We start from the raw sequence: 17,253 nt of genomic DNA on the forward strand, positions 1-17,253 counted from the left end.
ATCACGGGCATCTTCTTGCCCACTTGAAGCTCAGTCTGGCTCCTCTCTAGTTGATATTTACAGCCCTTTGAAGACCAAAAAAACCCCTCTGTTCCCAGGTGCTACTGGATTAAAAGGCAAACTCCCAGGAGAGCTGGCCCTGAGCAGCACGTTCACCAGGGTCCAGCGAATTACTGTGTTCTGAAGGCAGCAGGAAGGTGGGCAGGTTGTCAGAGGAAGCGGGAGACAGCAGGTCCCGGCTGGTTTATCAGTATGTTTTGTGGCAGTGCAGAACAAGGAAGCTTCTAACTGCACCGATCTGGTGCCGTGCTGTGGGGCTGCGAAGCCAGACTAAATCTTAAGCTTCTATTTGTTCACATTTCCTGCACATTTGGGACAGCAACATCTGCAGCCCAGCTACAGTGAGGTTTAATGGGATGCGTACCATGCAGACAGGTGGCAGAACAAGCAGGTCTTTATAAGACAGGTAGTTTGTTCCGTCAAATAAAGGAGATACGATGGTTTGTGTATTGTTTTAGTATTGACTCATTGCTTCCTTGTGCCCCCCTGTCTGTCTATACTCTCCTGTTCTCTCTCAATATATTTATCTTGGAAGCTCCTGGGGTAGGAACCATTTTGTTATGTTTTTGTACAGCACCTAGTGCAATATAAGTAATCAGTGGTCTGTGACTTGGACTCCTACAAACAATGAGTGCCAGTGCAAGCCCACTGGGGGCCCGAAGCAGGAATATTTTGCCCCCACAACACATAGTAATAATTAATAGCTCCCCCCCCCCCCCGAGCTGCTCGGGGCCCTAAGCAATTGCTTAGTCTGCTTATGCCTAGGGCTGGCTCTGCAAATAAATAAATAATAATTGTGGCTTCTACAGGTTCCCAACCTGTGAGCATGGCTGGTCACAGAGTGCTGGCTCCTCTTCATTTTCAGTTGCTAAACTGCATTAAAGGACAATTGAAAAATATTAATTGCTTTCCTTGTATCACTTTTCCATGCTACCCATTGCTGGAGTTGCCACAGGGATGGTATGGGATTGCACATGGGAGGAGAGGTGGGGGCTTCTGTGATCACAAACAAGTTCACTCTATTAAAATGTGAGCCATGCTTTGAAAATCTTGGGGGACCCCTAGCCATAGGCTACTGGCTACCAGCATCCCTGGAATTTAACTACAGCTATAAACTCAGTGGATATTTAGGTTTGTGGTCAGATGCTCATATTTTTTGGCAGAGAAAATGGACTAAATGAAAGCCTTGGCTGTGTGTTACTGATAAACAACTCCCTCTAGGTCTAATCCCACCTGGTGGCTGGATTTCCAGTCATGCTTTCATATTTTGGTCCTGGAAAAGACCCAAAAACTTCACCCCTGTGGAAAGCAGCAGGGTGTAACCAGCATGAGTGCTGAGCCTAGGAACTGGAGGCCCTGGCAGGCTCAGGCAAGACTCAGGAGGAGCCCGAACAGCAGAGGCAAATGGAAGAGGAAGTCAGGGCTGCTCTGTTCTGCTGCAGGAATGCCAGTTCTCAAACAGCCGCTCATGCAGGCGAGTGCCCTAAACACTCCCTGGTGTCTGAATGGGCAGCAAGAGCAGCAAGTGCTTTGGAGCATGTCTGGGCTGGGAGGAGAGACAAATCGAGACAAGTCCATGCTACCATGACCAGCAGCACACGTTCAATCCAGGTCAATCCCAAGTGCTTTTGCAAGGGCAGTTCCATTGGCCTGGGGGAGGAGAAGGGGAGGAATACAGCCACCCTAGATAAGCTTCACCTGCACTCAGCCCCGAAAGCAGGGATTCTCAAACTGGGGTCGGGACCCTTCGGGGGCCTTGAGGTTATTACATGGGGGGTCGCGAGCTGTCAGCCTCCACCCCAAACTGTGCTTTGCCTCCAGCATTTATAATGATGTTAAATATACATTAAAAACACTTTTTGATATGAGGGGGGGTCAGGCTCAGAGGCTTGCTGTGTGGAAGAGGTCTCCAGTACAAAAGTCTGAGAGCCACTGCCTGAGAGAGAGACAGGCAGTGCCCCAAAGGGTGTGTGGTATTTGTCACTAGTTTCCCTGCCCAAGGACACATCAACTCTTAAGCAGCACTGAAGTCAGCTGAATTTCCCACCAGGGGAACAGGCACTGAATGGAATGTTTCTTATCTCCATTCACCCTTCAGACGTGCCCTCAAAGGGTTCTTTGCACAACTCCCAACCCAGTGGCATCATCAGTTGCTTTCCTGGACCTTCATCCCAAAACTGCTAGCCCCGTAACTGCACTGCTGCACTTACATAGGAAGACATTCTGCACAAGCAGATTATCACCCACAGTCCGGGCCGGCACGCTGGCTCAGCATTTGGAAGAGTGCTCACTTCGATGAGCATGAAAGATGCCCTCTCCTTCCATACAGAAGGGGCTCAGCTGGTGCTGGCGAGGGGGGGCAGGCTCTAATGCAAACCAGTGGGCAGCAGGTTGGTAACAGCACCACACTGGCTTGGGGCTGGGATGTGGCTCCCCCACTCCTCAAGGGGCTGATCGCTTACAAATCCCCCCCTCCCCTCTGGCCTCTTGCTGCTTGTGGGGAAAATAGACTGAGGCCGAACGCTATGAAGGAGAGTTGCTACAGGCACCTTTGGCAGTAGAGCCTGAAGGCCCCCATCAGGACAAGGCCCCATTGTGCTGTTCGAACGATGGGAAGATACAGTCTCTGCCCAGCAGCTCCAACCCCGGTGCTTTCAGCTTAGAAATGGGTGAGCATCCCACGCACTGGGGGCTGGCTGGGTTTGACAGAACATCTCAAAGTGCCGATGCTTGAAGTGAAGCTTCAGCAAAGCAGCTGGGTCTCCTGCAAACAGGATTTGTTGGTTCCTAAAGTGGATCAGGGATTGTAGCAGGAGCAGCAACCGTTCCCCCTGGAAAAACAACAGGCCAACTCTTCTGCCGGCCAAACTAAAACTGCTGCTAGGTGGGGACAACTCACAGCTGCACCTCGTGCCCCAGGATGAAGCCAGGAAGTGCGAAGGCAACCGAGTGGAGGAGCAGGGAATTGAGGGGAAAGTGGTTAATTGTCAGTTGTGCCTTTGAAAATCTCCCCTGACCTGCATCGTTTATACCCAATAGAAGGCCCAAATATGAGCCAAGTTTTACACAAAGGTTTGGGTTGGTTTGTGTTTGAGCTGAATTGGTTTCATTAGCCCGGGGTCTGTTTGTTCTCTCTTAGCCAGGACTCTGCTGTTGCTTTTGATTGTGGCAATAGAAGTGTTAACTCCACTGTGCCCTCTCCCACAGGCCAGCTCAGCCAGGCAGCAGACGTTCCCCAGCACAGAACGGGAAGGTGGCTGTCAGGGTCATTGTAACTACAGCTCAAGAGGGAGAAGGTAAAACCAGAGAGCTGGAGACCATAATTGCTTTTTCTTTGTTTAGAAGCAGAAGGGAGCAGGCCAGAGCTACAGAATCCAGTGCTTCACAGCCGCAGAACTTGGCACGGCCTGGGCGGGGAGCGGGTTCACTCTCTGGGCTCTGGAGCTCTGCAAAACACCTGAAGTTAATTATACTGCCACTCTGTTCTTTGTAATGTCTGTCAGAAGATGAGGGGATCACACGCACGGGAAGGACTCAAGCTGCCCCACTGGTATGGAGTTACTCCCAGGCTGCTCAGAATGCCTAGTGGTGGTGGCACAACGAACAGGAATCCTTGCCAGGTCCTTTCTGCTTCTGCTGTCCAGACATTTCATCAGCCAAGTGGCCTGTGCTCCCAAATGGCACTGACCCATGCAGTAGTCAACCCCACAGAGCCTGTGGTTCCAGCCTAGGGGCCACGGGGAACGGAGAAGGTGCCGCAGTGCTGTGTATGGATCACCTCCCCAGGCTCTGAGCTCCAGGGGCTGTGACCAGGGTTTTCACAGCACAGTGCTGGGTACTCTTAGCAGTAGGAACACCTCAGAGCAGGAGAGAACCAGACCTTTAAAACAATCAGTCTATATGCAGGTCTATTGACCTGAAGCTGCATTTTTTGGTGAATTTTCTCTGTCAAACACTTTTTGCCTAGCTCTGTCTGCGACCTGGCAGTAAGCTGACTTGTCTTCAAACAAAGGCAATTTTTGGTAAGCCCAGAAAATAGCCAGCTGCTTACAGTGTGCAGGGAACAGCCTCAAGGGCTGCCTGGGGCAGGGCAAGAACGGCTGGAATCCATGGGTTGCCCATTAGCTGTTGGATCAAACTCTGCCCAGGTTAGCACCTGGGATCCCTCTTACCATCTACGACTGAAGGGGGAGCTTCTCCCTACACCAGAGCCCTGGGGCACATCTATGATGACATAACACAGACTATGTCTACACAGCAAAGAAAAACCCACAGCTGGCTCATGCCAGCCACCTCAGGCTCCTAGGGCTGTTTCATTGCTGTGTAGACTTCTCACCTGGCAAGATCCTAGAGCCCAGGCTCCAGCATGAGCCTGAATGTCTTCACTGCAATTTGATAGCCCTGCAACCAAACCCCACAAGCCCAAGTCAGCTGACCCAGCCCAGCCAGGCCGTGCCACGAGTCTTTCATTGCAGTGTAGATGTACCCTGAAGGGAGCAGGGACCAGGGTGTGCTAGGAAGTTGCTGCTTCACAATGGGTTGCCTTGGTTTTTAAAGGCTATACACAATGCACGCTCTCCAAGTCCATATTTGCAAATGTCGGTCACCTAGACAAAAGGCAGAATCACTGTCCACCCTGGAGCAGATTTAGAAAATGGAGCCGGTGCAAGAGTGTGTGGATAAACACAAGTTAAAACTTCTTTCCATAGAACTTGCTGAAAACATGCTTTCCCCATCTCTAGCGAGTAGCTCTGACCTTCTCCAAGGGTGAGTCTACAGCAGCTGTGAGCAGCTGTTCCAAGCCAGGCCCTGAGCTGCTTGGGCGTGGATGAGTCAGATGCAAACATGCCACTTTAATGATGTGAAGTCAAGTCACACTAGGTGTCATCAATAAAACTGGTGCAGGAGCCTAAGGAGCTGCTGACACATACACCAGACATGCCCTTCTCCCCCAGATCTTTGCTACAGGGGTGGCACTCCCCTTCTAGTTCACAACCTGCACCTAATTCTGTAACAGATACCTAGCTCTGGAACTTTGTCAACCAGAACTTCATTGTGTGTTGCTATTAGGCCTTGAAGATCAGTTTCTGGAGCAAGATCAGCGGTCCTCAATACACGGACATCTCAGATGAGTTTAGTCAAGGCTTTCCAAACCAGAATGTGACCCAAGGCTGTATTGTTGCCCATTGGATATCAAAAAGTATAGTTATAAAAATTCTTGAACTGAAACCAGGTAGCCCTTAAAAATAATCCATGTATGGATGAAAATTCTAGTAGACATACACCATTATCTGATCTCTTTTCCAGTAAGCTGTGTGGTCCCAGCGCCAGAGCAAATTCAGTTCTATCATGGCCAGTTCTCGCATTGTATCTCCTAAAATTGCAATATGAATTGGTGATGACATACTAGATTCAATGCCATCTAACATGGCATAAAAAGGATCTTTTTCAGCATTTGGCCTGGCATCAGATGCAGCATGTGCACTACTAACTACCACATGTCCTACCAACGCTATGGCTATTAGGCATGAAGAATAAGCCTGCCAAGTCAGTAATGCAGATTGCTCCCTTGGGGACAAAACCAGAGCAACACCAGTGTGCTTGTCAGATGTATCACAGGTATGCAACAATCCAACCATCTGACCACTACGAGTAGGAGCTGTGCTCTGGGTGTTCATATTCTACCATGTCTTCTGCACAGCACACATATAAACATTCAACCTTTCCCATTTTTCAGCCAGGAGAGTTGTTCTTCTGACAGCTCTTAATGACCGAACATCTCTGTCTTTATATCAGGCACTTCCCCCATCTCTGATTTATGGAGGTGACATCATCACATGGTTCGACACCTCTGCATATAGGAGAAGATTTAGATGAATCTTGAAACTTGGTTCTTGAAACTGCCAGAGCAGATGAAGCCAATGAAAGTGCCAATGTTTTTGTCCTTTTCTTCCGCTTGTCGAAGCTAGAGATGTACTGCCAGGTCATCGCGCACCCCTCCCATTTTATCTGGACTTGGACTGGCACTACGAACAAGGAACCTAGTGGTGTGGTTCTATTGGAAAGCTTCACAATCAAGTGATTGCTAATAATTATGTGGCAGCAACTTCCAACAAATATTCTCTACTGGAGGTCAGCTGTCTATTGCAGAGAAGAATGGACTGTATGTCAGGATTCCAGCACAGAGATTGCTGACAGACAGCTGGGACTAAAGAGAATGAGATTACAGATGATTATGGGAGAAAAGAAAAGAGGTGTGATGCAGAATGGATGCACTGGAAGGCCAGAGTTGAGTCAGTAAAGAGAGGAAGAAGTGGTCAATAGAGGAAAAGAAACATCTTTGATGAACAGTCAAGTAAGCCTGTTGGAATGATCATAATCAATGGTGGAACAGTAAGATGCCATGCAGATCAGAACTATGTATCCGAGACTTCGAAAGTCCCAACTGGACCCCCATTCTCAGTTAAAGACAAAAATGAGGAATGCTGTCAGGAGACTGTTGCACAACTTAAGTGTTGGCTTGAGCATTTTTGTGAATTAATGAACAGATCCCCACCAAGAAGTAAACTACAACCTAATCTGATAATAAACCCAGCAGAAAACAGGCTGGTGACCTTAGAGGAAATAATGCTTTTGGTCAAACAGTTATGAAATGATAAAGTACCGGGTCTTGAAAATATTGCATCAGAACTGCTAATGAGCAGAAGCCTGGATTTATTCGATGACTTCATAGAGTTGGCTTCAAAATTTGGGAGATTGGTCACGTTCCAGAAGACTGGAAAAGGACTGCATCATCTCTTTTTCAAAAGAGAAAAGTGATCCTGCATGCTCAAATTATAAGGGAATAACGTTGCTGCTAGTCCCTGGGAGGGTGTTTGTGATCGTACTACAGAACCCGCTGAAATACTGTCTCAGCCCCAAAATGCATGACAACCATTGTGGTTTCTGTACAGGTCGATCTACAATCCATGCTACAAACGCTCTCCAGAATGTTGTTGAAAAATAACGAGAGGAACAAAAGGAAGTTAATGTTGCATTTATAGGTTTGGCCAATGCTTTTGACTCAGTATATCGCTCCACACTGCGGATCCTGCTGTACAGTCGGGGGTGCCTGAGCACTTAGTGACCTTAGTGGAGGAACTGCACCACGGTACGTTTATAGCTGGGTGAGGGTCAACGGTTGTATTCCAGGCTGGTTTCTGGTAGAATCAGGAGTACACCAGAGATGCGTTCTCTCACGTACGTTATTTGAGGTTCTAACAGACCATCTGACGACAAAGCTGATAGACACTGAAGTAGGAGCTATAAAATTTAAAGATTCGTCTTTAGAGGATCTCGAGTATGTGGATGCTGTTGCCTTACTTGGAGAGACTACTAATCAACTGTAGCTAATGCTGGAAGAGCTGCAAAAAACTGCTGAATATACAGGCCTTAAGATTAATGGTGATAAAAGCAAAGCTATGGATGCTTCCTATAAAATGGAAACCAATGACCTGCTGATGCTGCATGTAGTTGTGAATAGTTTTATCTATCTTGGTAGTTGGTTGAGAGCAGGAGGTTCTTGTATCTGAAGAAGTCAAACCTCTGACTGTGTGGGGGAGGCTTGGCATGGCATGCTTGCACTGTCCTGCTTGCAGCAGGATTACTGTATTGCATACCATCAGGAACAGGAGCCCTGTCACTTTGTGTGGGAAGAAGGGGCGATTCCCCTCACTGGCTTCAGGAAAGCGTCTCTCAGTTTGCACTAGTCAGGAGAGCCAGGCCCAAACTGGATCATTCTGACATTATTTCAGGGAAAGGGGACATATCTCAGCCCTGGATTTGATTCCAAGGGGTTGTGCTGATAAGACGAGCTCTTTGAACAGTGTCTATTTCAGCTTCCTTGTCTCTGCCATTCTGAGATGTATTGACCCATCTCTTGCCCCTCAGACCCTCCAGTTACAAGCACAAGCTAGCGATGTCAATATCACGAGGCTGGAGGATCCTAGGCCTGTTCTCTCACTGATATCTAACAGGGGTGGGGACACCCCGTCCCCACAGGAAGCTGCTGGGGAAAGCAGGCAATCTGCACTGGAAGCCTGGGCCTTCCCACTTCTTTTGCTCTGGAATGCCAATGCTGCATGGTGGCTATAATGTTTTGACCACAGAATAAGGCCCGTGACCAGTTAGGAATGGTGAGCGTCTTGCAGAGCGCACAGTAACACCAACTTCCATTTTAGTTATTTTTAAAAATTAATAATAGGAAACACAACATGTTGCAAAAGTTGTTTGTTGAGCCTAAATGCTGCCCTAAGCCTGCTGAGGAATGAGAGGCTCCTGGCAGCTCCTGCTCTTCAGAGACTGGCAATTACAGAGAGAACAAGCCTGTGCTGGATGAGCGCTGGAGAAAACTACCCTCTGAGAAGTCTAAGCCTCACACTCTCCAGAGCCAGGGCGCTCCAGCCTTCTCCTGCTGGGGCTGCATCAGCCAGCTCCAAGGGCAGAGCAAAGTGCTGCATGTGCCACAATCTTTAGCAGGACAGAGTGGCACATGGTGAAGTCCCAGCATGCCATGCTCCACCTGGATCCGAGCAGCCTGACATTGCATGCTGGGACCAGGGCAGCACTTCAGGGGTAAAGAGCGGGGCAGCTGCCTACAGAAGGCATTTTAGCATTTGGTCTGGGAGCTGCACTTTGTGCACCCTGCTTCATGGTCTTTGGCCAGGGCTCGCCTGTCCATTCACCTGCCTCACTGCCCTGTGCCCCGTGGCAAAAGAGTAGCCCAGGGCTTTTTAAAAGGAGGGGTTGGGGAATGTGGGGAGAGTACACACACACACCCGTGCCTGCGTTTATCAGGACAAGGGTCACACTGGAAATGCAGGGCCACCCAACTCCAGAGCTGTAGTGCAGCAGGAGAGAAAGGGGACAGGACACAAGGTCTATCTAGGCAGCCCTGCTACAGGCCAGAGAGGAAGCAGACAGTTCAGGAGCACGTTCACTTGCTCTGTAATATAAAGTGGGGAGGGCTGGAGGCTGCAGCGACCATCCTGACCAAGAGTGTAAAAGCACCTGATGATTGTGGGTGCCCAGCTTGAGAGACCTCAGAGGGTGGGTGCTCGGTGCTTTCTGACACCCCGGCCCCCTTTCAGGTGCACCCCAAATCGCCAGCCCCTTGTGACAGCCCTGGGCCCTCTCTTTGTTACGGCCTGTGTAACAAGCAGCTCTAAGGAGCGACATGCAACAGCTGCTCCAGGAGCAGTCAGGCCCAAGCTGCTGGTGGAAGCACAAAGAGGCTCGTTAGCACTGGCCGCCCCCAGCTTCCTGACTCCATTTCAGGTAAAGCCAACTGAGGCTGGCGGAGAGGGGAAAGTTTCTCTGCTGAGCTGCCCTCGGAGGGGATCTTGGCCCATCGGAGGGTGTTCTTTCCCAGCACTTCGGACAGGAAATACTTATGGGTTAATTAATCTTTGCGTTTCTAAGCAGAGACATATTTATGATCCTGGTAAGAGGCTGGGGCCCTGACATTTCTTTATTCTTCCTCCAGCTGAGCTGAAGGGAACCATAAGGGGAGAGGCTGAGGCATGAAAGCTGGAGTTTGGGCTGGTGATGGAGGAGCCAATGGGACCTCGCCTGTGGAGTGCTGTGGCCCGGTGCCCACCCTCTTGGCTTCTTGGTGGGCAAGCGGTGTGCATGCAAGCAGCCTCTGCATGTCTGGAGGAGACCTAACGACGCCCAGCTCCCCAGCTGTGAAGGAGCCTTTGGGAAACAAGGGTGGGGTCACAGCAGAGGGTTCTCGGCTACCTTCCGTTCGCACTAAGCAGCCCCTGGATCTGAACGGATTGCAGACAATGGGCTTGCCTCTCAGCCCTACAAGGCAGGGTGCAGGTCCGGGGCTGTCAGGCCATCCCTGTTGGGAGCAGCCCGTCCCTGACAGTCCTTTGGGAATTGGGTTCCTGTCCCCAGAGCACGGAGCAGCAGCACAGCTCTATGGAGAAGAGCCTGCACCTTCACTGCCACATACACCCGTCCTCCTCCTCCACCTCCCCTCCCCATGTAGCTGCTGGACACCCCCCGCCCTACACACACCGCTCCTGCACACCCAGTGTCATGAAGGGAAGGTCTGCTCTGGGCTTTCCTGGTGGGTTCAATGACCTCACACTGCTCTGACTCCCCCCACCTCAGCACAGACATTGTTTCGTGGCTGTCCAAAGAGATGCTCCATGGAGAATGTGCTCAACCAGCCTGCAGTTATCTGGTGCAGTGTTCCAAACTACAGAGAGTGGGATTTACCTGGTGGAGCCCCTTTGCCTTGGCCAGGTGAATCTGCTGAGTTTGACATTTGTGTATGGGGTTAGATCCTACCCTGGGATCACTCCATGGCAGCAGGGGAATAGAGCCAAGGCAGCAGTTCTGATCTCCACCAGCTGAGGATCGGATGGGGTATAAGAAAGGCAGAATTATCCAGTTTAGCAAAATCCTCTGCCCCAGCACAACTGCTCCGCTGCACCGCTCTGCTATGTCACAAGCAGCTTGGCAAACGTGTTGCATGGACAGACGGCTGCTTGCCTCAGAAGTGTACATCTCATGCAAGGCTAATGGCTTGGAATTCAATTCCATTTTGCTTCAGCCCCCTTCCTTCAAGTGAGGATCTTGTGGCATGAGCATTCCTCAGCTCACTGCAAGTAGCTGGGTTATCTATTTACCTCAAATGGTGCTTCTGAGCAGGTAGGCCAATGGCAGCAGAGAAATGTGGCCACCACATGTTGGCAGCAATTGAGTTCTAGGCACATTTTTTCTCTGCACAGCCTTTAAGCTGTGGGAACCATTTCAAAGGAAACCATTCACCCCATAACATGCTTGTGATCTGAAGATGTCTGTTTAGATGGCAGCCCGGCATTAATTTAGCAATTCACTACAGAGTTTGGCGTGATGTTTAAAGCACTAAAATAAATTGTGGTGAAGTTGTTTCCCTCAAACCAGATTGTGTGGTTTACATTATTTGTCAACCCTAAGTACAACTGGCATGTTTGTATCATTCATGCTAATCCCCAGCGTGCCTCTCTCAAGGGGAGAAGAATCAGCCGACAATCTCAGCTCGAGTTCCTGCCCCAGGGGGCTCATGTGCCCCTGAGACTTGTGCCTCCAGGGCACTCAGCCCAAAGGTCTGGAATATTGCCTGTGCTTCCCTGACTGAGGTGAGCTAAGCAGTGCATGCCCAATATTACTAAAGGCTGTGTTAATCGAATGCAGATTGCACTTTCTGCCTGCAGTCCCTAAAAGCCAGAGCCCATGAAGAACCAAGACATGCATGTACACAGACATGCACACTGGAGTGCACACACATATGTGTGCTCACTCTCAAACACACATACAAGGATTGCGAGCACACACAAATGTATGGACACACTGTACAGATACATGCACAGAAACTAGGCGTGCACACACAGGCTGTGGGAACATCCTAGCTCAGAGGTTTGAGCACTGGCCTGCTAAATCCAGGGTTGTAAGCTCAATTAGGGGGCCATTTAGGGAACTGGAGTAAAAATCTGGGGATTGGTCCTGCTTTGAGCAGGAGGTTGGACTAGAAGACCTCCAGAGATCCCTTCCAACTCTGTGATCCCGCCCCACACACACACTGTAGGCCCTTACGTGCATGCACACACAGACTGAGCACACATAAGTACACCCATTGCATGGCAAACTGCATATATATGTTGTGCGATAATACATGGCCCAGCACTTGGCAGGAACACAACTGCACCCAAACACCTTCCATCCAGGAAAGCCTTTTTAGGAACTAGTCAATGCTTTCCCTTCCATGGGGGCAGGACCCTAGGAATGGGATGGGATATTATTTCCTTTCTACTGCCTCCTCCTTGGCCCAAGGAATCAGTCAGCTCAACATGCACCAGGTCCTCTCTGTGGTGGTTTGCCAGCAGGACCCTGCCATGCTCAGGAAGGAGCCATTTCAATAGGAATTGGGAGGTGAAGGTCAGGACAAGGTGAGGAGGCTGCAGCCCCAGTCCTGGGTCTGCTGACGTGCTCAAGTGGGGACTCAGTAGCCCCTGTCTCTACAAGGACCTGCAGTCATATCCAAGTCACTTCTCTCAGGACTGAGCTTTTCCATCAATGTAATCGGGTCAGGAGCACAGGTAGTTCTGAAAAAAAAAAAGAGTTTTGAGTTGAATGAAAAGATTTGTTTAGATTTCAAGCACTTTTTAACATTTACACATTTTAAAAATTAAGTTACAGGAAATTTCTAAACAAAAAGTCTCTTGAAAGCAAAACATTGAAATGTTTCATTTAGAAAATCTCAATCTTTTCTGAGGCGAGAGATTATCATTGGATCCGTGAGTAACTCAGCTGAGCTCCTGGCCATGCTGTGTGTCTGCCCAGGAGTGAGCCTGTCTTCCACGGCTGTGCGGCTGCACTTCATTCCTAGGCTTTTCTGTCATCTCCCTTCTGAGATGCTTGTGCTTTACAAGTGCTCTTCCCTGAATCCGGGTAGCCAGAGATGCCCTGGGATGGACAGAGCTAGACTCTGCTCCTCCAGCCCAGAATGGGTTGGCAGGTCCCAGCTTTTGTTTGAATTTTTCCACCTCCAAACAATTCGCGAAGGCAGGAAGAGCTGCTGCGTGTGATGCGGTGAAGAATTTTGCATTGGCATGGCCAGTCAGATGGCACCAACAGCAAGAGCATCTCCTGGGAACCACCACCAGAGAATCAGTCCAGGGTGAGTGAGGGGAGCACGAGGGACCCCGGCACTCAGGGAGCAGCCAGTGTGCCAGGGCTCTATTCTCAGAGCAGAGGCAAAAATCTGATTGGCTACCATCCTGCCTTTTTTGCTCAACCACACGGTGCCCCTTTTCCTGGTTTGCTAAGCAAGGGACTGAAGGGCAGGCAACAGCCTGAGAAGCCAACGCATCTCAGCAGCTTCTGCCTCGCTGCACTTAGTCATCCTTTCACTGCATCATGGCAACGTGTGTTATCCTACTGCACAGTCCTTGTGCACTATATATCACATGTTCTCCTGCCCTGTGCCCCACTGGCTGTTCTGCTGGGCAGTTCGCAGCACATTAGCCCACCATGCTCCCTGCTGCATGCTAACCCACAAAGTTCTTTGTGTCAGTCCATTCTGGCCTCACCATAACACAGACAGAACAGAGAGGTTGGTCAACTGCTCTTTAGCTGAGGTTTATCGGGATCATTGCTAGCAATACTCATCCACTAGAAAGGGCATTTAGTCAATGAGGAATGTCTATACAGAACAGCCATTACAAAGGTATACTTCTGCCACGGGCATGCTACTGTTTTCATTGAATGATGGCAGAGACCTCAGCTAATACCTTTATCCTCGTCAGATTCAAGCTGGACGGAGCCATAGCAGGGGCCCAAGAATGCAAACAACTGGCAGCACAAGGTCACAGCCTACAGAATCCCGACATCATTCCTCGGTTGGCATCATTAACCTAGTTTCAAAGCCACTTGCACATAGTTAACCAGATAAGCAGCACACAGTTAATCTACACAGCATTTATCTTAAGTCATATTTTCCACAAAACGTTACTCAGCTCAAATCCATCTATCACAAAAGTTCCAGGACTGTGACATTAAATAATTGTCACATTTTTCTTCTGTAAAGATTAACAGTTTTGCTAAAGTTGCAGAGCCCTTATTGAACTATTAATGCCATCAGAAACGCCACACAATTGCCAAGGGATTAGCATGTCTGTGCAGCAGCCTATTTTCCCTATTATATTACTCCGATGACGTGCAGAATCCTGCAGAATCAGCTAATAAGTCTCCCGCTACTGGGAAGCTGGAGGCAGACAGTCGGTTCTGTAATGCGGCTGTGGGAGAGAGTCAAGTTGGGCATCTCTGACTGCTGCAGGGAGCCATTCCTGGAGCTGTACACAGAGGGTGAAAGCCCTGCCCACACTTAGACTGTAGGGGTGAGGACTGGAGAACAATCCAGAATGTGGTTTTGTGCTATGAATAATACTCAAATATAACCAATAATTAATATGCCAGCAGTCCATTCTGTGTGGACCATTATCACCCAGATGGGGAACCTGAGTCACAGAGCAATTCAGTTCCACCCAGTGAGATGAGGGCAGAGATGGAGGTAGAATCCAGGACTCCTGGCTCCCAGGCTCTTACTCTCACTATCAGACAATTATGTCTCTTCTTTATTTTCTGTCCTGTGCTGCCTCACCCATGCCTGCTGCATTCCCCTGCCAGGGCCTCTCTTACTGGCTATCACCACAGCAGCACTTGTCCTGCTGGCTATTAGCCAGGCTGGGTAAGGAATGGTGTCCCTAGCCTCTGTTTGTCAGAGGATGGAGATGGATGGCAGGAGAGAGATCACTTGATCATTGCCAGTTAGCACCTGGCATTGGCCACTGTCGGTAGACAGATACTGGGCTAGATGGACCTTTGGTCTGACCCAATACGGCCGTTCTTATGTTCTTATGTTCTTAATAGGTATTGTGTAGCAGGTAGGCTGTAAGATGCACAGGGGCGTTCGACAAAATGGTCCAGTGTGTTTCTCTGGCCCTACTTTCCATGGCTCTATGACTGTGGCAGCAGTTCAGGCCTAAATAATAGAGACTGCATCCCGTTGCTGGGTGTGCTGGCTGAGTATCATGCACGTTACAGCCACCAATCCCATCAGGATTTATTTGAAACAAAGTCAGCAGGAGCTGAGCAGATCTGGAAATCACCCTGCACATGAGACACACTGGGTAGGTGTTGTGTTTCTGTCAAAGAAAAAGATCTCAAAGCCTCAGAAACTGTCCAGTGTCTTCTAACAATAAGTCGACCGGATTAATTCAACAGCTATTTATGCCAATCAAAAAATGCCAGTAATATGAACTGTACCATCCTGTGACTCATTTTACCCTTGTAAAAATGACTGGACATTTTTATTTGTTTCACAAATTACAAGACCTCTTGTTTCCAAGTACACTTCCCGCAAGCCTTGCGTAAGCCTGGCTCTAGTACAGACCTATCTGTGGTGACATTCAGAGTGGTAAGAAGGGGAGCAATAAAAGGGATTTAAGGCGGTGAAGATGGCCCCCAGGCAGAACTGGAACTCGGGGATAAGTGGACATAGCTCTTCAGACACAAGGTACAGTGATTTTGGAGAAGCATGGGGCAGGCAGGGGAATGGGCACTAGGCATCATGCCCAGAGATTCTGGGCCCCTCACTCAGCATGGAGCCGTGGCTTGGGTCAGGTTCTGAGCATGAGTCCAGCCAGCAGGAAATATGCCCTAAAGAGACATTGGCCTTGTCTGCACCATGCGACACAGCCTTGTCACTAAATGCTCAAGTGCCGATAAAATACTTCCAGCCCCGTGAGCGGCGTTAGTTTTGTCGGCAAGAGAGTGCTCCTGCCGACAAAGCCGCGTTCACACTGCCACTTGCGTTGGCAAAACTTTTGTCGTTTGCAGGGTTTTGTTTTTTTTTAAGTACCCATGAAAGACAAAAGTTTTGCCGACAACTTCGCAGTGTAGACATAAGAGACCCTAAGAGAGTCAATAGGAGCAAATCAAGGATTGATTAAGTGGGCTTTTAAGGTAAGAATGAGAAGCATGCGCCCTGCCTTTCAGCAGCCCAGAATGCAACTATCTCTCCTCCCCCCATCACTCCCTAGGCGAGTGGGATCCTGATGCGGGAAATGGAGACCACACATTTTCTTCTCTCACTCTATATTTTAAGCTGCCGTTCTCTCCAGTTAACCCCGGGAACCTGCCTTATCCATCTTCGTTTTATCTCAACTTGCAGACAGCAAATATTTAGGGGCTTTCTGCAAGGTTCTGACCTCCAAGTATGTTCTTTCATTTTGCCTTTCATAAACAAGATAACGAGCTGGAGCGCAGGCCAGCCAGCTAGGGAGGGATATCTGAACCTAACTGGGTAAAGCTGGCAGCGTGGCTGGGCACGCTCCCAGAGCGGGCAGGCCTTTCTGTAGGAGGAGGGATCCAAGAGCTGGAGGGCTCCAGAGGTGTCAGGCTGCAGAAAAGGCTTATTTCTGAATGTACAGAGCAGTTTGCAGATTCTAAACCAGGGTTATTTTTCAGCAGCAAGATTGTGAATGTTTCTTTTTATTGCTACATTTTAAATAGGTGAATAGAATAAACGGAATGGAAGCATATTCCAGGGTAGCCTCTTGTTTCCAGCGCATGGGCTGCAAGCCCGAATACATTACAATGCTTGTGAGAAACAGTTTCTACAGAATGAAAGTGCAATGTTACCGTCTCCGAGGGGCAGTGGTGAAAGCAGCTCAGAAACACGCAAAAGGAGAAAGAGTTGGGAAAGCCCAGAGGAGATAGCGTGGCTTGAGAGGTGGGCTAGGGAGATGGTCACCTTTAGGCCACAAGTCTGGACTTGGATCCGCTCAGTAGCTACCTGTGTCTCCCAACTGAGCAGGAACCTGAGTGAAATAAGTGGGTGGTTTCCACTGATTTCCTAGTGGACACATGTTCACCTCCAGTACCAGATTTACAATGGCGCCATGGCGCTGGGTCCACACTCAAAAGATGAAGAATGCTTCCTAACTCAACTCAGCAGGCTCTTCTCTTCTCTTCTCCCTGCTGTGGAACAATGATAATAATATATGGAGCTATACCTATCTTATAGAACTGGAAGGGACCCTGAAAGGTCATTGAGTCCAGCCCCCTACCTTCACTAGCAGGACCAAGTGCTGATTTTGCCCCAGATCCCTAAGTGGCCCCCTCAAGGATTAATGCTGGATTTAGCAGGCCAATGAGCTATCCTTCTCCCTGCAAGATGCAAGAGCAAAAAGAATGAGGAATACTTGTGGCACCTTAGAGACTAACAAATTTATTTGGGCATAAGCTTTCGTGGGCTATGACCCACTTCATCAAATGAACTACAAAAGTTTTTTTTTCTCCTTCTGATAAGAGCACACCTTAATTGATTAGTCTCATTAGAGTTGGTATGGCAACCCCCAATTTTTCATGTTCTCTATGTGTATATATATCAAGGGGACACCAGCACATCCCTCGGCCTACGCCACTTCTCACGGCCCCCATTGGCCAGGAGCAGTGAACCGAGGACAGTGGGAGCCATGATGGGCTGAACCTGTGGACGCAGCAGGTAAACAAACCAGCCCGGCCTGCCATGGGGCTTACCCTGGCGAGTTGCATGCCAAAGATTGCCCGCCCCTGATATATATCTTCCTACTGTAT

The sequence above is a fragment of the Gopherus evgoodei genome, chromosome 20 (assembly GCF_007399415.2).
Source record: "Gopherus evgoodei ecotype Sinaloan lineage chromosome 20, rGopEvg1_v1.p, whole genome shotgun sequence".
Taxonomy (NCBI): Eukaryota; Metazoa; Chordata; order Testudines; family Testudinidae; genus Gopherus; species Gopherus evgoodei.